Source organism: Schistocerca serialis, chromosome 4 (genome assembly GCF_023864345.2).
Source record: "Schistocerca serialis cubense isolate TAMUIC-IGC-003099 chromosome 4, iqSchSeri2.2, whole genome shotgun sequence".
NCBI lineage: Eukaryota > Metazoa > Arthropoda > Insecta > Orthoptera > Acrididae > Schistocerca > Schistocerca serialis.
In genome coordinates this window covers 334531477-334553875 of record NC_064641.1, presented here as the reverse complement: position 1 = coordinate 334553875, position 22399 = coordinate 334531477, and the positions used below count along the sequence as shown (strand labels likewise).

At 40.2% G+C, this 22399-nt stretch overlaps 1 protein-coding gene across 1 annotated transcript in view; it reads right to left on the bottom strand.

Annotated features, from left to right (window-relative positions):
- LOC126474444 (glycine receptor subunit alpha-4-like) overlaps nucleotides 1-22399 on the bottom strand; it is a 724913-nt gene that overhangs the window by 452161 nt on the left and 250353 nt on the right. The window lies entirely within an intron of this gene.

Sequence of the window (22399 nt, the reverse complement as noted above, 5' to 3'; positions counted from 1 at the left end):
AATACTGCGTAAAATTTATCTGAGGTTGACGCCACCATAGACTGGTAGTTACGAAAAGAGGAAATTTCTGCCTGAACAGCAGCCGTCGAACGTGATGCAGACATCAATATTTTTTGTGGAGCATCAAGCAATAATAAAGTCTCAACTCAGCAACCAAAGGGAAAGTTCTTAGGGATACGTCTTGAGACTGAAGTACAAATGAAATTCACGTTATATTACAAAGCTATGAGAATAATGTCTTTGACAAATGAACTGAATATTTGAGGTTGACTGCATAACGATTCTGTTGCCGCCAAAGTACACTTTGTATAAGGACCACGAGGATAAGAGAAATTAGGGCTCATATTTAGGCATATAGACAGTCTTTTCTCCCTTCCTCTATCTGCGAGTGGAACAGGAAGGAAAAGACTAGCGGCGGTACAAGACATCCACAGCCATGCGCGATAGCACGACTTCCAGAGTTTGTGTGTAGATACGAGTGTGCCTCGATCTCAATATGTTGTTACAGGGAGTAATTTCCACAGGAGTTTGTTGTCCGCGTACAACCATCCAGTCCACCAGTGTCAGCATTCAAAGCTTATAAGCATTCTACGAATTAGTTCGTTCTACGACACTGAATATCTTTCTCTGTCCTCGCATTACCAGAAGGTTTCTGATTCTACATAGGGCCTAATATGCGTCGTACGCGAGGCAGTTACGTTGACCGCTCTGATGAGATCCAGTTCATGTATGAAGTTAAATAATAACAGTCCACTGACACGGAATGCTTGGTCACGTTTTGCGTGATACCAGACACTTACATGTCATAAACGTAGCGTGCTGGCAATGAAGAGAACGACTGTCACGAAGTGTATTGATCAGACAAACAATACTTTGTGGCACGCAGTGGTCATTAGATGAACAGGAACCCAACGTAGTCATGGTTTATGCTTTGGATTTTATTCGTCTGGCCTTACATGTCGATATACACCTAGTCGTAAGTGATTACCTCCGAACCACTGCATACCGTCCTGCGAACAAATAAATATATTATTAATAAAATAATGATTCATCAGTTGATCTCCCCCCATGAACCATGGACGTCGCCGTAGGTGAGGAGGCTTGTGTGCCTCAGCGATACAGATAGGCGCACCGTAGGTGCCACCACAATGGAGGGGTATCTTTTGAGAGGACAGACAAACGTATGGTTCCTGTAGAGCGGCAGCAGCCTTTTCAATAGTTACAGGGGCAACAGTCTAGTTGATTGACTGAGATGGCCTTGTAACATTAACCAAAACGACCTTGCTGTGCTGGTCCTACAAACGGCTGAAAGCAACAAGAAATTACAGCCGTAATATTTTCCGAGGGCTTGTAGCTTTACTGTGTGGTTAAATGATGATGGCGTCCTCTTCGGTAAAATATTCCGGAGGTAAAATAGTCCCCCATTCGGATCTCTGGGCAGGGACTATTCAGGAGGACGTCGCTATCAAGAGAAACAAAACTGGCGTTCTACGGATCGGAGCGTGGAATGTCAGATTCCAAAATCGGGCCGGCAGGTTACAAAATATAAGAAGGCAAATGAATAGGTTAAAGCTAGATACAGTGTAAATCGGTGAAGTTCGGTTGCAGGAGGAACAAGACTTTTGGTCAGGTGAATCCAGGGTTATTAATACAAATTTCGATAGATGTAATGTAGGAGTGGGTTGAAGAAGGAATAAAAAAAGGGGTGCTGGTAAGCTACTACGAACAGCATAGTGAAAGCACTATTGTAGCCAAAATGGACATGAAGCCCACGCCTACCACAGTTGTGCAAGTTTTCATGGTAACTAGCTCCTCAGATGATGAAGAGATTGAACAAATGAATGATAAGATAAAAGAAATCATTCAGATAGTGAGGGGTGACGAAAATTTAATAGTCAGGTGGGACTGCAATTCGATAGTAGGAAAAGGAAGATAAGTAAAAACAGTAGGTGAATATGTAATGCGGTTAAAGAATGAAAGAGGAAACAACCTGGTAGAATTTAGAATAGAGCATAACTTAATCATAGCTAGCACTTAATTTAGAAATAAAGAAGAGGGTTGTATACGTGAAAGAGTCCTGGAAATACTGAAAGCTGTCAGATAGATTATATAACTGTAAAACACAGATTTAGGAACCAGGTCTTAAATTGTAGAACATTTCCAGGGGCAAATATGAATTCTGACCACAATTTATTGGTTGTGAACTGTAGACTAAAACTGAAGAAACTGCAGAAAGGTAGGAACTTAAAGAGATGAGACCAGGATAAACTGAAAGAACTAAAGCTTGTAGAGAGTTTCAGAGAGAGTATTAGGGAATTATTGACAAGAACGGGGGTAGGAAATACAGTAGAAGACGAATCGGAAGCTTAGATAGATGAAATAGTCACGGCAGCAGAGGACCAAGTAGGCAAAAAGACGAGGGCTATTAAAAATCCTTGGGTAAAAGAAGAGATATTGAATTTAACTGATGAAAGCAGAAAATATAAAAATGCGCTCCATGAAGCAGACAAAAAGGAATACAAAATTCTCAAAACTGAAATCGACAGGAAGTGCAAAATGGCTAAGCAACGATAGCTAGAGGATAAATGTAAGGCTGTAGACGCATATATCACTATAGGTGAAGTAGATACCGATTACAGGAAAATTAAAGGGACCTTTGGAGAAAAGAGGACCGCTTATATGAATATCAAGAGCTCAGATGGAAAACCAGTTCCAAGCAAGATGGGAAAGCAGAAAGGTGGAAGGAGTATATAAAGCGTCTATTAAAAGGCGATACACTTGAGGGCAGTATTATGGAAATGGCAGAGGACGTATATGAAGATGAAATGAGAGATATGATACTGCGTGAGGAATTTGACAGACCACTGAAAGACCTAAGTCGAAACAAGGCTCCGGAAGTAGACAACATTCCATTAGAACTACTGATAGCCTTGGGAGAGCCAGCCCTGACAGAACTCTATCATCTGGTGAGCAAGATGTATGAGGCAGGTGAAATACCCTCAGAATTCAAGACGTATATAATAATTCCAATCCCAAAGAAAGCAGGTGTTGACAGGTGTGAAAATTACCGAACTATCAGTTCAATAAGTCACGGCTGCAAAATACTAACACAGATTCCCTACAGACGAATGAAAAACTGGTAGATGCCGACCTCTGGGAAGGTCAGTTTGGATTCCATGGAGATGTTGGAAAACGTAAGGCAATACTGGCCTTTCGACTTACGTTAGAAGATAGGTTAATGAAAGGCAAACCTATGTTTCTAGCATTTATAGACTTAGAGAATGCTTTTGACAACGTTGACTATAATACTCTCTTTCAAATACTAAAGGTGGCAGGGTAACATACAGGGAGGGAAAGTCTTTTACAATTTGTACAGAAATCAGATGACAGTTGTAAGAGTCGAGGGACATGAAAGGGAAGTCGTGGTTTGGAGGGTAGTGAGACAGGTTTGTAACTTATCCCCGATGTTATTCAACCTGTACACTGAACAAACAGTAAAGGAAACAATTCAAAAATTTAGAGTAGGAATTAAAATCTTCCTTTCATTGCTCTTCCATGTCCTTTTCTGTCTCTAACAGAATTACAATGACACTGGAAAACTTCAAAATTTTTTATTTTTCTCCATGGACCATACCACATGACTACAAATAAATAACTAATGCGTAGCACACGTGTTGCCATATTTGCTACTAGAAGAGTCGGTCTTTCCCCTCGGCTGGAGATAAAGTGCTCCCAAATAGACATCGATAGCGTGCAGCCCTTTAACACAGCATAATTTACGCTATATTAAAATTAGATGTTTCTAAAAAAAATGGTTCAAATGGCTCTGAGCACTATGGGACTTAACATCTGTGGTCATCAGTCCCCTAGAACTTAGAACTACTTAAACCTAACTAACCTAAGGACATCACACACATCCATGCCCGAGGCAGGATTCGAACCTGCGACCGAAGCAGTCGCGCGGTTCCGGACTGAGCGCCTAGAACCGCGAGTCCACCGCGGCCGGCAGATGTTTCTATTTTCAGGCTCTTGCTCAGGACAGAACAAAAGTAACACGACCTTCAACATACGTTAACCACTTCTATTGTTCTGTATGTATTACGTGCAACATTTCGTCCTCATACCGGAGTATACCTACTTTCCTATCTACATACGATCATATCAGTTTCGGAGCAGGCTGGGTTCCCAGTCATATTGATTTACTGCCAAGTTATGGGCAAAGTAGGGAAAGCTAAGGCATGTTATGAATTTGGGTGAGTGTGGTATTTTATGAGCTCCTACAGAAAACCAGTGTGACGAGGCAGTCTGAAGTGGAAAATGTGTGGAAGTACAGGGTGAATATAATTGTGGTTAAACTTCCAACGCGCTATATAAATAACACCAAGGGTCAGAATGACGTTAGATTGCAACGCAATTTTGTCGGAGAAGGGAGAAAACGTATGGCAGAAGAAAAGAAATAGTGGGAAAACTGATGAATAGATGGCACTGTATGTGTTAGAACACGCAAATGAAATCACCTAGCACGCGCACGACCCATTGAAGTTGGTATAAACACGCCGAGTACTCGGCATTTCCTCCTTTCGCGTCAGCGACGTACGCCACGCCTGTCTCAATGCAGGATCGCGCTCTACTTGTAAAGCTGTATTACAAGAATGATGACTGTGCACACTTCGCTCTGCAGAAGTTTCGGACACTGAAGGGTTTGAAAAATTGCGTTGGTCCGATGACTGCCGTGGGTCTGGAGAAAATGATTCGGAAACTCGAAAAGACGGTTTCTTTTGGCGTGCAACCTGGTAGAGGGGTGAAACCAATTGACTCGGCAGCGCGGAGTGGCCGCGTGGTTTATGGCGTCATGTCACGAACTGCGCGGCCCCTTCCGCCGGAGGGTCGAGTCCTCCCTCAGGCATTGATGTCTGTGTTGTTCTTAGCGTAAGTTAGTTTAAGAAGTGTAAAAGTCTAGGGACCGATGACCTAAGCCATTTGATCCCTTAGGAGTTCACACACATTTGAATTTGAATTGATTCGACGCCAGTGGAAGCAGTGGCCATAGCAGAGAAGGTGGAGACAAGTGGTGGTGTGAAAAGTGTAGTGCATGGTGAATTGTCGGAACATCAGTCATACCAGTGAGCACGGTGTGTAAAATCAAACGAAACATCCTTCTTTGCTATCCATTCAAAATTACCTATGTGCACGAGTTCCTTACTGTTGACCTACCAGCAAGAGAGACCTTTGCGCACATGGAAGTGGACCATGATTGGCCGTGGAAGATTTTGTGGACAGAGGAAGCCCACTTCCATCGGATAGGATATGTCGATACACAGAATTGTGAAATATAGACAACTGAAAATCCCCACGCAAATCATCAGTACCACTTCATCCAGAAAAGATCACTGTGTGGTACGAGTTTACGGCATCATTTATCATAGGGCCATATTTTTTCGAAGAGACAGGTGCTTCCGGTCCTGTTACTTGTACCATCACTGGTAAGCGCTACGAGTGTCTTTTGCGCAACCACGTCATTCCAGCTCTCCAACAGCGTGGATGTGTCGATGGGATCATTTTTATGCAAGTTGGCGCACCCCCGCACATTGCAAATCCCGTTAGGCAGCTGCGGAAGCGCCATTTCGGAAATGCTAGAATTATTAGCCGCCATTTCCCTGCAGCCTGGCCGTCCGAATCCTCTGATATTAATCCGTGAGACTTCTGACTGTGGGGCTACCTGAAAGATGTTGTGTTCAGTGTTCCGATTGCAAACTTAGCTGCATTGAAGGCACGCAACGCGCAACACATTGTGAACATGACCACGGAAACACTTCGATCAGTTGTGGAACATGCTGTATCTCGATTTCAACTTGTTGCAGAAAACGGTGGACAGCATATTGAACATATATTGCGCCAGTCACACGGAAATTAACTATCCGATTTCATTTTCTTTGATACTTCTTATGCTGTTTTTGGACTCAGGACAACTAAAAACTCATGTGAGTGATGTTTTTTATACGGTATTTGGTCTCAGGACAGTGAAAAACTGATTTTTCATATCCGATGTGATATGACCTTGCCGTGGTGGATGCGCATACGTAACTAACAGTATCACATCTGTACACCCTTGGACACTGAGTAGTATAGTTTGTTTAACGTCAAACTTGCACCTTAGGCATTGTTGTATGATTCATTTGCCATTTGTAGTCGACCACCATTAAAATATGTTGCTTACAGGGCCATGTAATGTTACGCTTTGAACTATTTATTTTTCTTCTGCCATACGTTTTATCCCTTCTCCGATAATATTCCGTTGCAATTTGACGTCATTCTGACCAGTGGTGTGATTTCTAGAGCGGTTAGAGAGTTTAAGTTTAATTGTAATCACCCTGTATATACCAAACATGTATGCGGGGAAAATCTCAATGCCTGGACCAATTGATTGACTCAGATTGAGGCAAATGAGAAATATTTATGGATGATGGTCATGTTTGTTAGTCGCTGTTGTGACCAGTAAGTAATTTTCATCTATTGTGGAGTTTCTTTTGAGAATTGGTTCCTGAGGAATTCAAGCTGCTTTTTAATTGAATGTTCGTCCAAGGTGTTTAGTGAAATGTACAGACAAATAATGAAGTCTTAGGTACACGTAAAGGACACTGAATGTACGAATGGGTTTACCTATATTAAAAAGTCAGGCTGATAAAATTTCTCTTGTGTCGTAGCAGCACATCCTAGACTTAGGTTGAAATAATTTATTCGTGACCATGGGAAGCGTGTTACGACGTAATGGAACAACTTTTATTTATACGTACAGTTGTATTCATATCCACTAACCTCAGCGTGGGGACTTCGCATAAATTGCTCTCTCGGCGGTGGTTTGGCTCTTCTGTGTATATACAATGATACACTGTTCATACATATTTATGAAACGATTTGCATCTCATCAAAGTGCCAGACATCTTCCTAATGCGACGATTCACTGTTTATTGACCCTGCTTATGCTACGTTCTTAAGACTGGACTAGTCTGAGGGGACCCTTGGAGTTCAGATAGCAGTGCTCGTTGTGTTTTGTTTAGCACAGGCCTGTGACGTAGAGAGAGTGTATTCATTGGCGAAGCGTATTAGATATGTCGGTATAGGATGTCTTAAACTGTATGCAAGACAGTGTCATGTCCATCACTGATAAACAATTGTTGGCACAGCTCTTCAGCAAACAATGTCACTACAGAGTCATATATCTGAAGATAGCTTCTCTGATTTAAGCAAAAGCAGATCAAATTGATGTTTCGATGTATCTGCATTTAGTCACATCATCATCAAACACACCAACAAGCTGCCATTTACCTAAATTCCTCGTAGTTCCAACAAATAGAAGAACTCATTTTCATTGATGTTCACCCTCAGTTGGTGTCGCACGACCATAAAAGAGATATTATCTAGGTCTTTCATGGCGCTGCTCAGTGACCGTCCCAGTTCTTATTTGAGTAACGTTCCACTGATCTGAGCAGCTATGGGCGATCATACGCACGATCTTTCTTTCTCATGTGACTCTCCCGCAATGACACAGTACTGATTATCAGTCTGGGACCCTTACCATGTGGAACTGATAGAAGAGTGTGGGCTTTCGAACAAATAACTACGCACCCTCCGACTCAGAGTTGCGATATTACAAGTTTTGTCTGGTTTCGTTGTCTAGGGGCTGGGATAAATAGTTTCCGCATTACAGGCCAAATGCTGCTAAGTCTACAGTATACAATATGAATACACACATGAATCGAATGGTCGAAGGTTCCTATCACTCGGCAATTGCGAATTAGTATAGAAATTTATAAATGAAAGATTGCAATAAAATAAAATCTGCAGGTTTATCATAATGACTTTAAATGATGAGTATGATGGTATAAGTACTCCTGAGAATGTGGTTTATTTCTGCAAAACACTTATTGGTGTCGATGGTCCTGCAATTAAATAAAATATAAGTTGAATAAAAGGGAAACAATAGATTCGTAGAGCACGTAATTAGTTGTGGACAACACAGCTCGCGGGATATTCACTTCTAAACGCACACTACGTCTTCACGGTAGAAGCCACGGAAATCTCACAAGTGCACAAGTCGGCACTCCAAAGTATTTCTATCTAACGCGACCACGCGCAAACTGCTCCACAGTCCAAGTCCTTCCCGTGTCTCGTGCCATACAGTTCAGAACTTCCGCACTGCCAGAACTACCTCCTGTCCTCTCCGGAAACGATGCTACCATCCAGTCACCCCATTCACGAGCGTTGTAATTGGCTAGAGCGCTTACGCCTTGTCTACAAGCGAACCCACCCACACACACATTTAACCACATACGAAATACTGGATTTACGTTTAAATACTTGAAATTAAATAAATATTCCTACGGCTGCACCATAAACACGCTCCAACGCACATTATTAAATACATAAACAATTAAAAATAAATCAAAAGAAATTATGCAAAACGGAGGCCAGGATCCTAATGTCTCAGTGCTTTCCATTACACAGTAAATAATTAACCAATTTCTTCATGAAAAGTATATATCGGATATAAACAAAGACATAGATGAATCAATATATTTATAAGCATGCTGTTACCGTTTTTTAATGTAACTGTGGAGTACTTATGGCCTGACGCGATCGATAGTAATCGGCCACTTTGATCTCCAATAAATCATGTACTATTTAAGTTACATGCCTGTAATTTGTACCAGTTTAAGTTTATACCAATAGCTCTCTAAAGACTCGGCGATGAGAAGATCGGATGAAGCATTTATATTCTGGAAATTTGTTGCTGGGTATTACTTGTATAATTTACCTTTAGATACTAAATTTTAAACTAATAAATATATTGAAAATCTGATTACACCATCAGAATCGTCGTGCAAATAATAGTAATATACATGTTTCTTTTCGAGGTATCACGATTCATATGGCTACTATTAATTTCTATACAGACTGTGAAATGTCTGCCATTAAGGTTGACAAAGTCCGCTATCTTTGGCACTCCGGGCATAGACATCTCCTTCGATACAAAGCGCCGTTCTCGTCACAGTGTCAACATGGAATTCCCAGCCATGCGGCCGACGGACCACGTGCTCCGGCCACCCCACTTGCTCAACTAACGTTCGGCACCATGTGTTTGCTGCTGGGCCGCGGCTTTGACGAGCGTCCTGTACAGCCACGCCAACTTAGAGTATTTTCTGGGTGCCACAATTCGCCCGTTACCACACAAGAGACAGAGAATGTACAACAAAGAGCGAAACTTTTCGTCACCGGCCGGAAAAGACAGCACCAGAGCGTTACAGAGATGCTCAGCAAACTCCAGTGTCAGAAGATACGTGAAAAGCGGTATACATCGTGGAGAAGTTTACATCTGAAATGTCGAAACAGCACTTTCCTTGAAGAGTCGGAATACATATTACGTCCTTTCGTCATAAATCTCACTCAATGACCACGACAGGAAAATTCGAGAAATTAGAGCTAATAGACAGGCTTACAGACAATCATTCTTCTCCTGCGCAATCCATGAGTGGAACAGGGTAGGCGGGATCAGGTGGTGATACCAGAAGTATCCTCCGTCAGACGCCGTCAGGTGTCCTGCGGAGTATGATTGAGGTGCAGACTGAGGTGGCAAAATGTCATGGGACAGCGATGTGCACATATACAGTCGGCTGAAGTATGGCATACATAAGGTATAAAAGTGTACTTGCAACTACGGAACTGACATTTGTACTCTTGTGATGCATATGAAAAGGTTCCGGTGTGAAAATGGCTGTAGGAGGGGAACTAACATACGTTGAAGGCAGAACGGTATTTGCAACTAGAAGCATTAGACATTCCATCCCTAAAATCTTACGGAATTCAATATTCCGCGATCCACAGTGTCAAGACTGTGCCGAGATTACCACATTTCAGACATTCACTCTCACCACAGACAATGCAGAGGCCGATGACCTTTATTTAACGACCGAGACCGGTTAAATTTGGGTAGACAGTCAGTGCTAACAGGCAAGCAACACTGCGTGAACAACCGTAGAAATCAGTGTGGGACGAGTGACGAATGTATCCGGTAGGAATGTACTGCGAAATCTGGCGTTGATGGGTTATGGGAATAGACGGTCCACTCGTGTGCCTTTGTTAACAGCATGATATCGCTGCTGCGCCTCTCAAGGGCTCGTGTTCACATCAGCTGAACCCTAGAAGACTCAAATATCGTGGCCTGGTCAATTGAGTCCCAATTCCAGTTGGTCGAGCTGATAATAGTGGCGCAGACCCACGAATCTGTGGACCCAAACTGTCATGAAGGCACCGTGCAAACTTGTGGTGGCTCCATAATGGTGTAGGATTTGTTTACATGTACTGACCTGGGTCCTTGGAATATTCAGCTATTATTAGACCATTTTTAACCATTCATGGATGTCATCTTCCTAAACAATTATGTAATTATTATGGACGGTAATGTGCCATGTCAGCGGGCCATAATTATTCGCGATTGTTTAGAAAAACGTTCTGGAGACTTCAGGCGAGTAATCTGGCCACCCAGATTGCCTGACATGAATCCCTCGAACATTTGTAGGACGTAATCGAGAGGTCAGTTAGTGCACAAAATGCGGCACCGGCAACACATCCGCAATTATGGATGGCGATAGAGACAGCATGAATCTATATTTCTGCAGGCGACTTCGAAAGGCTTGTTGGGTCTATGCCACGTCAGTTGCTGGACTACGCTGGGCAAATGACGTCAGACACGACATTGGGAAGTATCCCATGAGTTGTATCATCTCAGTGTGATGGATGTAGAACTTTGTACACATTATATCAAAGTATATACAATACTCGCCCATTGTGGTTAACAATCCCTGGATTTAAGTCTAAACTGTGTCTGTATGATGAAACAAAAATTTAAATATTACCAAAACATAGGATGAACCTTAATTTGTAGCAGGCAGCTGTGTATTATAATGTGGAAAACTGGACATTAATTTATTTCGTTTGCTACTGCGATGATAGATGCACTCTAAGCAGTGTTTCTACGTATTCATATTCAAACGCACGTGCAGTAATTTTCGTGAAGACCGATACAGTCAAATTAAATCCTATTCAGAAGTTACATGAGACAGTAATAAGTAACTGAAACGGAAGAGTGAAAACGGAAATACATTCTTTTGGCACACCTGCTAGTGAGTGCAAACTGTTACATTGGATGCAATTATTTATCATTAAAACTTGTTGGTACTCAAGACGGACCCAGTTGGACGAACAGTCCCTAATAGGGTCGTCTGTGTTAAGCCGAACTGGGAATAAGAGTCATCAACAAAATGACAATGTCTAGCTGTCCAGTAGAATCATTTGTGTGCGATCGAAATGGGCGGAGCGACTAGTTTATTCTAAGCAGGTTTGCAAGAGAAGATAGCATTCTGCTGCGACAGTATAGCAAGATTACCTAAGCAAAATATTTGCCGAACGGCGTAAGTATCACATAGACTTATGGGGCGTAAGGGCCGCAGACCTTCGAACTCAGTGTCAGCTGGACATTGTTTTCTTTTTAATCAGGATGTACCTGTGAGCTCCGATGTTTGGATGCAGGTTTCTCTATGCTGAGCCAGAGGCTCGCACACTATTACGTCACTTCAGACATCAATAAAGTGAGGTGAAATATTCATCTGCATATCTGCGAATGAAAGGCAGTTATTCAACCTGTGTACAATGATATTCGCAAATTTTTGCACCATATCCCCATGATAACAAACTGCCAGTTAATATTCTAGATTGGCATTACCAACATATAAAATAGCTGTGTATACCCCCATGTAAACTGGGAAATCTAAAAGGGAGCTAGTTCTTCGGTAACGTCTTGGAGACCAAGTTATGGTTATTCCTCCCACCAATTAATTACGTCCTGTTTCTCAAAAACTAGGAACACTTTCTCACATGTGTAAAAACGTCTTCCAGTGGTTAGTACCGCTTTCAGGATACACACTGTGACGTGAACGGTGGCCTGTCAAACGAGACTGATATGTAACTGGTGGAAACATATTTATCACAGTTCGGTAGAGTAGGAAAACAATGCTGATGCGGGATGCAGTTTGACTCTGAATGCAGTCCTTGACCTTGACACATTACATAATCAGTGACTCTGAACTTGACCACTGACCTTGAATGAGTGATGTAATGACTGATTCTCAACCGCCTGTGATTGATCTTGAATGCATAACGTCATCATACCGCATCCCTCTCCTAAATCATGTCCCTTCCTCTTTTCCTTCCCCACTCTTCTCTCAACCAGCCACAAATATTATTTGCCAACCAGTAAAGCCAAACAGCAAAAAACAGTTACTCTTAGGTCTAAATGCAGCTATGTTGCTGGAGATAGAAAAACGGAATGTCATCACCTCACAAAGCACCATTTCAAAGAAGAAGAGGACAGAGCATCATTTTCTCCACAAGAAACATATAGATGACGTTATTGAGTGCCAAATATAGGTTTCACTGTTCATCACCTAAGGGTATGTACCACTAATCTACGAAAACTAACGTTAAAGGAAGGCAGTGACATTTATTTACCAATAGAAAGCATGGCGTCAAATCTATCAAAAAGTAATGGATTGTAGTTCCTTTCTCTTTCCATAGTGAACTGCTACAAAATAACAGCATCTGTGCTGGCCGCGGTGGCCGTGCGGTTCTGGCGCTGCAGTCCGGAACCGCGGGGCAGCTTAGGTCGCAGGTTCGAATCCTGCCTCGGGCATGGGTGTGTGTGATGTCATTAGGTTAGTTAGGTTTAAGTAGTTCTAAGTTCCAGGGGATTTATGACCTAAGATGTTGAGTCCCATAGCGCTCAGAGCCATTTGAACCATTTGAACAGCATCTGTAGCATTTCTTTCCGCCGACGTAACATATTTCTACTTTATCACGACTAAGTACACTATAACTGGTGCGTTTCAGCGAAGCCTAATGGAACGTGGCGCTTAAACTGCATATTTTCATAATAAGCAATTAAAACATCGAAATGATCCAAATACGAATTGTCAGCTTCGCTAACACTTCACTCAGCATGACAGCTGCTTTGTTTTCTTCTGTCAATAATAATGATGCACATGGCTCCAATCAATTACCATGTTTATAAACAATAAAAACATAAACTGCTCAAGACCCTCTCTCTGCCGTGTTGAGGTTTTAAACCAAAATCTAAGTCACATGGTTTGGGATAGAAGCCGGGTTTCGATCATGCTATGTGAGGTGGAGTTCACAGTTACAGTTTTTCTCATTTAAAACTGAAGTCAAACTTTGCTTTTAACGATAAATCAAAGTGCCTTATTGCCATTATACATGGAGTAGTACAGCAAACCTAATTCCTCCAGAATTCCTAATATTAATGCGATAGTTGTCGTTTTTGCATGTGGCGAGGTGAGACGTAGTGACAGTTCTGTTTACAAGCAACACAGTTACGGTTCTCCTGAGAATACCTGTTTTTGTTTCACTGTGAGGTTTTTAGTTCACCACTTCCACTGAAGGAAGAGACCAAACTATGATTTCTCAACAATAGACGTGAAATGTTTTGTTACGTTTCTACAATAAATGAAATCCGCTTATATCCATAATTTCAGGTTCTTATGCAAAGTCAGGATCTCTATTTTACGACTCCTGTTGAAACCAGTATAGATACCGAAACATGATATAAATTAGTAGAAAACGTTGGTTATAGAGAAAACTGCTCTAGTTAGTTAGATATTAACATTGAGACGTCTTAAAATCTATAAATTTTGATCGAGGTTCATTGCGAAAGTCATACATAGACCTTAACTTTTAACTCATGGGAATATCTCTGCAAGGATTGTGAAATAGAACACTCCTGCAGTTGGAGTTTCGTAGTTTTGTGTAATATGGAGGCTGCGAAACATTGCTTCTCTGAGTATGTATGCGGCTCATTACTTCTGTTTTTAGTACGAAGCACAAAATGTAAGCCGAGACAAAATCCTATGAAGAAGGACTACATCCAGGATTTAAAATTAGTCAAGATGTACATTAACAAAAGACGTGCATATTTTAGACTATATCTGTACCGATATTAACTTTAATCTACCAGCCTTTTATTGGTTTGTAGCATTCATGACTACACTAGCTAAATTTAACTAAGAAAATTAAAAAGTGAGGTTCTACTTCGAAAGAAGATGCCGCTCCACAGTTACACTAAACAGTTCTTGATTATCTCCTACTGGTAGCTTTATATGTACTTAATTACCCCTGTTTTTATTTAACAAAATAGTTTCTTCCGTCTGTAAATTACTATTTAACACATAGGTTTGTAAAGAACTCTCTTATCTACCATGTAAGTGACAGGACTTTGTAATCCTTTTATCAAGATCTTCAGACAATTTCTAGAAAGGGTGATTTTTCATTTAAACTCTTGGAAATTCCCATGTGAACTCCATCCCGAACACAGTGCAAAAGGCCAAAGTGTACTTGCAGATTACTTTGGATGACTTGTCTTATGACCGTGTACATCAGAGTTCACCTACTTTTTGTTGGCTGCAAGAAAAACCATGAAACAGTACATGTATTGGCGAGTGTGAAGAGTTCCAAGGGTCTTAAGAAGGATACTGCACAGGTTATGGTTATCTGCTTTACACGATTATCTTCCTGTTGAATTTTAGTGAGAAACACTTGATTCACTTTGAGTATCCCGCCTCAGGGAATAATTCATTGTTAGGTAAACAGCCTCTCTTTAACAGGATCATTATCAGTTCCATAGAAATACATTAACTTCATAAGGCTCTGCAATAGGCTATATGGCATGATAGAAATTGAAGATTCCTGCCTTTTCTGAAAATTTGTCAGGGACGAATGGTTTCTGGTGACTTAAATTTCACTCCTCCTGGCCTGATGCTAAAAGTCCAACAGATTCAATGGACAGCGATGAGCACAACAGAGAGACGAAAAAATGCTGTTGGTAAAAAAAGAAACAATTTATGAATATTCGCGTCATATAAAAACAGCGTTTATGCAATACTTATATCCCTTCACTGTGGAACTTTATTACTGTACCACATAACACAAATCTTTTAGAATCAACTTCATTTAATCCATCTTTTACTGCAGAGGAAACACTGTATGAGGGCAAGAAGAAAAAATATTTCAGTCGTCTTAAAAATTAAGATGGTAACACAGTTGTAATGCATCGAAATTTGGAAACTGATATTTTAAATTTCACACGGAAACAAATATAACGCATTAACTTCTCACTTGTCAGCAACAGGGGTTAAGAAAAAAAAAAAACAGATAAAGTTTACAGAATGGCATTCAAATTCATTAATTTATTTCACAGAATCAAACAAAAAACTACAACTCAGCTGAAGGTGGCTTGATTTCTGCAGTTGTAGGTGCCTTCACATTTGTATGTAATTCTATTTTCAAAACAATCACAAAGTCACTGGCTATTAATCAAAACTATTTTTGTGTGGAAACTTCAATCGGAACATGGTGTATCTTCTCGCTGTGGAGTCTCACTTCACGATGTAGCCTTTTTTACAATACTCGATGAGTACAGCTTTTTCACAGATGATAAAAGTGACTATCAAGTAGAGGGCTGCTTGCGTCCTGCAAAGTTGAGGCAACTAATTTTTTCAGAGTGTTTTTCACATTAAAGACGGACATTTGTCTAAACCTGTGCCGTCCATTTGGATAGATGAACTTTATCATTGGATATAATAGTCAATACACTTCTTATTCTCTATTCAAGGTACCGTACTAGAAACCTAAGAACGTAGTGAAATTTGCCAGAAGTGGCATTCCAGTTTTTGTTGAGTTTCATAGGCAAATACGAAGTGTAAGCAACTGGATGAGGTATATGATCATAGTCGTTGTTTATTGCAACGACTGAGAGTTTAGAAGTAGTAGATGTACCAGTCTGAATAAATATCAAAAATCTCTTGGTAGAAGCTTCAGACTGCTGGATTGATAGTTAGCTACCCAAATACTTGGCACTGAAAAACACTTCGAGCAGATCTTGACTATGTTTATATGCTAGTACGAAAGTATTTGGCCGGCCGGGGTGGCCGAGCGGTTCTAGGCGCTACAGTCTGGAACCGCGCGACAGCTACGGTCGCAGGTTCGAATCCTGCCTCGGGCATGGATATGTGTGATGTCCTTAGGTTAGTAAGGTTTAAGTAGTTCTAAGTTGTAGGGGACTGATTTCCTCAGAAGTTAAGTCCCATGGTGCTCAGAGCCATTTGAACAATTTTGAACGAAAGTCCTTCGTGGTGACAATCTGCTATTGACAGCGCCGTAGACAACTAAAGGTGAATATAAACTTTTAATTATACCTATAAAACCGATTCCTGTCGAATAAACATGTCAGGTACACTCAGACGATTCTTTTGATATAAACTCTTTCCCTTACATACCGCTATCGTTATATGTGGCAAGAGCCATAAAATACAAAATCTTATGGCGCATAAAACCAAGAAATTATGGATATAAATAGTTTCATTTCTTATAAAAGCACAACAAACATTCCACGCGTTTTGTTGGTCTATCGTTAGAAAAGTAATGCCGCCTGCTAAACTGATAGTTTTTCTTCTACTCCCGTGGAAGTGATGGACTAAAAGAAACAAGTATTCAATGCTGAACTGTAATTCTGTTGCTTGTAAACCGAACTGTAAGTACGTTCCCCCTAGCCACATGTAAAACAACAACCATCCCATTAAAATTTTTCTTTTATTGTTAAAATCAATACTTCCTTTCAACTACAAAAGAGAAAGACTGTAACTGTCAACTCCACTTCCAACAGTGCGTAATAACAGGAATTGGTCTTCATGCCCCGAATCACGTGACGTAGATGTCGGTTTAAGTGTAAATATGACACGTGCAGTCTATGTTATCTAAGGTCTATGAGCCTGTAGGCTGCTTTGTTTGCTTCTGTCAAAGATAATGATGCATAAAGTTCCACTAAGGAGTTAAAAAAGCAGGGCAGTGGTCATTACGCCTCAAACCTGAAGCCGACCACCACCATTTTATGTAACCCAAAAACATTACTTTCCCCTCATTTACACCTCCATGGTTCACCGTGGTAATCCCCTCTTTGACACTTCCATATCCGTTTTCGACCATTGGGAGCAACTACAGACGTTCGTAGTCGTATCCCACATAACATATTGTAGTTTTGATTACATGAAGATGTAATAGTTTCACAAAGCAATAACACTTCAATAAACGCTCACTTTGTTGACAAACACAAGGTAAGAGAGCACGCCTTGCTTTTTTAATCATTATGAACCAACAAAGAACTCGTAGCTACATTTCTTGCACACGTTAACATTGAAATTGTTGTGCCGACGAGCTAAGAACTGAATGTGTAACGAATATGAAGCAGTACCAGTAAGCAAACAAGCACTGGTTTCGGAGTTCCAGCTGTATTTCCTATAGATAAACATACAGTAAAACTGGAATTACATGAATTACGAAAGCACCCTTTTCACATCCTAACTTTGTCTTTCTGATTATTCGAAAGATATTAAGAAATAAAACATGTTAAGAGAACGAGGCCATATATCTCACAGTACTAGAGCAAATACGCAATCAAGAACTGAAAAACGTTCGAAATGGCCTTTGTGATACTATATTATTAATGTAAACATTGCAACTTTTATTATTTAGAAGAGCTGTTGCGTGCCCAAGACAGAAAAAGTGAACAAGAAGCAATTGTAAACAGCAGTCTGCTAATGTTCTGAGCAGTTTAAGTTGGCGGCAGACCCCTCACACTTTGACTACAAAACACCGTGCAGCGTAAGTCCATACCGCCATCATCCTTCTTTTTCATCTCGACAGATTCCACACAAAGAAAAATTTGGTATCTGATTACTAATAAAAATTTGATCTTTGCTCTACTATCAATCAACATTTTAAATTAACCAAAATATATAAAAATTTCATCAAGAACCATTCACAAAACACATGATACAACTGTTGTAATTTGCAGATTAACGTGTAAATGGCGTCGACAACGTCTGTGCTCCCTTTAAAAGCAAGTTACTCCCTTTTTGGCACTACTGATTTAATTTAAAAGTTAAGGAACACTTGCTGATAGCAATTGTTTGACTTTCGTGCCGCTTTTCAAAGAAAACAAAAATTGTCTACATTGTTCATCAATACACAATTAGATACCTTCTAAAACAGTACTAATCGCACTCGGTTTTTTTCTGAGTCATCAGTCTTCTGATTGGTTTCATGTGGCGACCACAAATCGCTCCTCTGTCCTAAGCTTTTCATCTCAGGGTAGCACTTACAACCTACATCCTCCGTCTTCCTCAGCAGCTTTTACCCACTACACATCTCTTTAGTGTCAAGGGAGCTAATCCCTGATGTCTTGACAGATATCCTATCACCATGCCCCTTCTTATTGTCACTGTTTTCCACATATTCCTTTCCTTGCCGATTCTACAGAGAACCTCCTCATTTTTTCTCTTGCCAGTCCACCTGATTTTCAACATTCTTCTGTATCATCACGTACAAAATGCTTCGTTTCTGTTCTGATCCTGTTCTCCCACAGTCCAAGTCTCATTACTATACCATTTGCCCCGAAAGTAGATTCTCAGACATTTCATCTTCAAATTAAGGCTTGTGTTTAATATTAGTAGAATTCCTTTGGTCAAGAATGCCCTCTTTGCCAGTGCTATTCTGCTTTTTACGTCTTCCTTGGTCTGTCCATCATGAGTTACTGTGCTAGTTAGGTAGCAGACTTCCTAACTTCATGATTAGATTAGATTAGATTAGGCTAGATTAGTACTTGTTCCATAGATCATGAATACGACACTTCGTAATGATGTGGAACGTGTCAGGTTAATAAAAGGTGTCTATACAAGATATTACATTAAACAAAATATTATATGACACTTAATATTTTTTTGTGGAGGGTGGGGAAATTACCCACTTACTATATGCAAAAATTCGTCTAATGAACAGAAGGAGTTGGCGTTAAGAAATTCTTTTAATTTCCTTTTAAATGCTGTATGGCTATCTGTCAGACCTTTGATGCTATTAGGTAAGTGACCACAGATTTTTGTGGCAGCATAATTTGTCCCCTTCTGAGCCAAAGTTAGATTTAACCTTAAGTAGTGAAGATCATCCTTTCTCCTAGTGTTGTAGCCATGTACACTGCTTTTACTTTTGAATTCGTTCGGACTGTTAATAACAAATTTCATAAGTAAATGTACATATATTGTTTGGCTACAGGGTGCAGGGTGCAGGGTGAGCTCCAGCAATTATTCTGATTAGACGTTTTTGTGCAATGAACACTCGTTTACTCAATGATGAGTTACTCCAGAATATGATGCCATACGAAAGCAGGGAATTAAAACAGGCTTGGTAAACTAATTTACTGAGATGCATGTCGCCAAAATTTGCGAAGACCCTAATAGCATAAGTAGCTGAACTCAAATGTTTCAGCAGATCTTCAGTGTGTTTTTCAAGTTCAACCCCTCATCAATGCATACACCTAGAAATTTCGAATATTCTACCTCAGCTACCGATTTCTGATCGAAGTCTATATTTATTAATGGTGTCATTCCATTTACTGTGTGGAACTGTATATACTGTGTTTTGACAAAGTTTATGAGAGCCCATTTGTAGAGAACCACTTAATGATTTTCAGAAAAACATCGTTTACAATTTCATCACTTAATTCTTGTCTGTTGGGTGGGATAGCTATGCTTGTATCAAGGGCAAAAAGTTCCAGCTTTGCATCTTCGTGAATACAGAATGGCAAGTCATTAATATATATTAAGAACAGCAGAGGACCCAAGACCGAACCTTGTGGGAGCCCAGTCTTGATTGTTCCCCAGTTTTAGAAATCACCATTTTCTTTGCACATTATGTGAACTGCCTATTTCAACTTTCTGCACTCTTCCAGTTAGGTATGGTTTAAACAATTTGAGCGCTGTCCCATTCATATCACAGCATTTGAGCTTATCTAGAAGTATTCCATGATTTACACAAACAAAAGCCTTTGAGAGATCACAAAAAATCCCAGAGGGTGACTTCCAGTTACTCAGAACATTTAATATTTCATTAGTGAAAGTATATATAGCATTTTCCGTTGAAAACCTTTTCTGGAAAACAAACTGACATTTTGTTAAAACTTTATTTTTACAAAGGCGTGAAGCTACTGTACAATACATTACTATTTCAAGAATTTTGGATAAGGCAGTCAGAAGAGAGACTGGGCGGTAGCTGTTGACATCAGACGTATCTTCTTTTTTATGCAGTGGTTTAACAATGGCATACTTCATTCTATCTGGGAAAATACCCTGCTTCAAGAGCTATTACATATGTGGCTAAGAATCCCACTTACCTCTTGAGGCCGGCCGGTGTGGCCGTAAGGTTCTAGGCGCTTCAGTCTGGAACCGCGTGACCGCTACGGTAGCAGGTTCGAATCCTGCCTCGGACATGGATTTGTGTTATTTCCTTAGGTTAGTTAGGTTTAATTAGTTCTAAGTTCTAGGGGACTGATGACCACAGATGTTAAGTCCCATAGTGCTCAGAGCCATTTGAACCATTTTATCTCTTGGGAACAAGCTTTTATTATCCTGCTGGAAATGCCATCAGTTACATGTGAGCTTTTATTCTTGAGAGAATTTATTATCTTCCTAATTTAAGAATGAGAGGTAGGTGGAATTTTAATTGTATCAAATTGTGTGGGTAAGGCCTCTTCCATTAACTGCCCTGCTTCTTCTAATGAACATATAGATCCCATTTTCTCTACAACATTTAGAAAATGATTATTCAAAATGTTTTCGACTTCCAGCTTGTTGCTTGTCAAGTTTCCATTCGCTTTGATGGTAATGCCGTCATCCTGTACTCTTGGTTGCCCTGTCTCCCTTGTAATAATATTGAGCGCTGAAACGCGTATGTATTCAGTACCAGCGATGGCGAGGCATGACAGAATCTCTGACCAGAGAGTTGTTTATCATTGCTAGTCTGCGCTTGACCGCGCGAGAGTTCAGTTGTGAGTTGGACTCAGTCGGAAGTAGTGTGTGAGGTGTCGGCGGGCGTCGACATGGGTCTCTGGTCACGGTTCGGGACGAGGTATATTGTTAAATAAGGTAATGAAGAGCATTGTTCTCAGCCACTAACATCTGTTAATTGTAATTAATTTGTTCAAGAAATGCCCCAATAATAATTTTGTTTTCAAAGCAATCGTTTTAAGAAAAAAAATCATTCCAACTGAAACGATATTTCCTATGTTTTTCCTCGCAGAATCAATTTATCAGATTTATTATTGCACAGGGCTTAAGGTCAGCGTTGCTGCCCTATTATTGTGGGTTTAATGATTAATGTTGATTTCTCAATTTTTGTGTCGAGTTTACATTTGGGTCATTATCATTTTATAATTTTTGCGGGGACCAAACGTTTGGCTCGTTTTCATTACCATAGACTTTTCTTTTATTTCTGCTGGGAGGTTACGTTTAGCACTATGTCCATTTACATTTAATTAATGTCCTTACAAAAATTTTCCAGGGAGGTTACAGCGCTTATTTCGATGTAAAATATCTTGCTGTTCTCATTTCTGCTACTTCTCATTACTTCTCTCTTTTCTCGGTTTACTCTCGATCCATATTCTATACTCTTTAGACTGTTTATTCCATTCAATAGGCCCTGTAGTTATTCTTCATTTTCACTGAGGACAACAATGTCTTCAGCGGATCTTATCATTGATGTCTTTCCACCTAGAGTTTTAATCCCATTCTGAAAACTTACCATTATTCCCGTCATTTATGTTCCATACATGGATTGGATAATAGGGGCGAAAGTTTCAATCCTTGTCTTACGTCCTTTTAGTCATAGCACTTTGGCTTTAGTTTTCAAGTTTTATAGCCCCTCCAGGATATTGTGTATTTTGTTTATTATCCACCTTTGCCTGTATTTTATCCCTCTTTTTATCAGAGTTTCGAATCTGTTGCACCATTTTAAATTGTGGAACACTGTTTTCAAGATCAATAAATCCTAAGTATGTGTCTCGATGTACCTGCAGCCCTTCCCCTATTATCAACCGCAACGTCAGAACTCCCTCAACTCCCTCTAAGGTGCCTTTACCTTTCCTAAAGCCAAGAACGTCATCATCTAACAGTTCCTCGATTTTATTTTCCTTTCTTTTGTATATCACTCTTGCCAGCAGATTGTATGCGTGAACTGTTAAGCTGATTGTGTTATAATCCTTCAATGTCGACTCTTGAATTTTTCTGGATTCTGTGGATGATGCTATTCCGAAAATCTGAAGGTATTTTGCCAGTTTCATTCATTATTTGCTCTAAAATCTACCAACGATTTTGAAATTAAGATGGAATATTATCTACCACTTCTTCCTCACCTGATCTCAATTCGTCCAAAGTTCTTTAAAATTCTGATT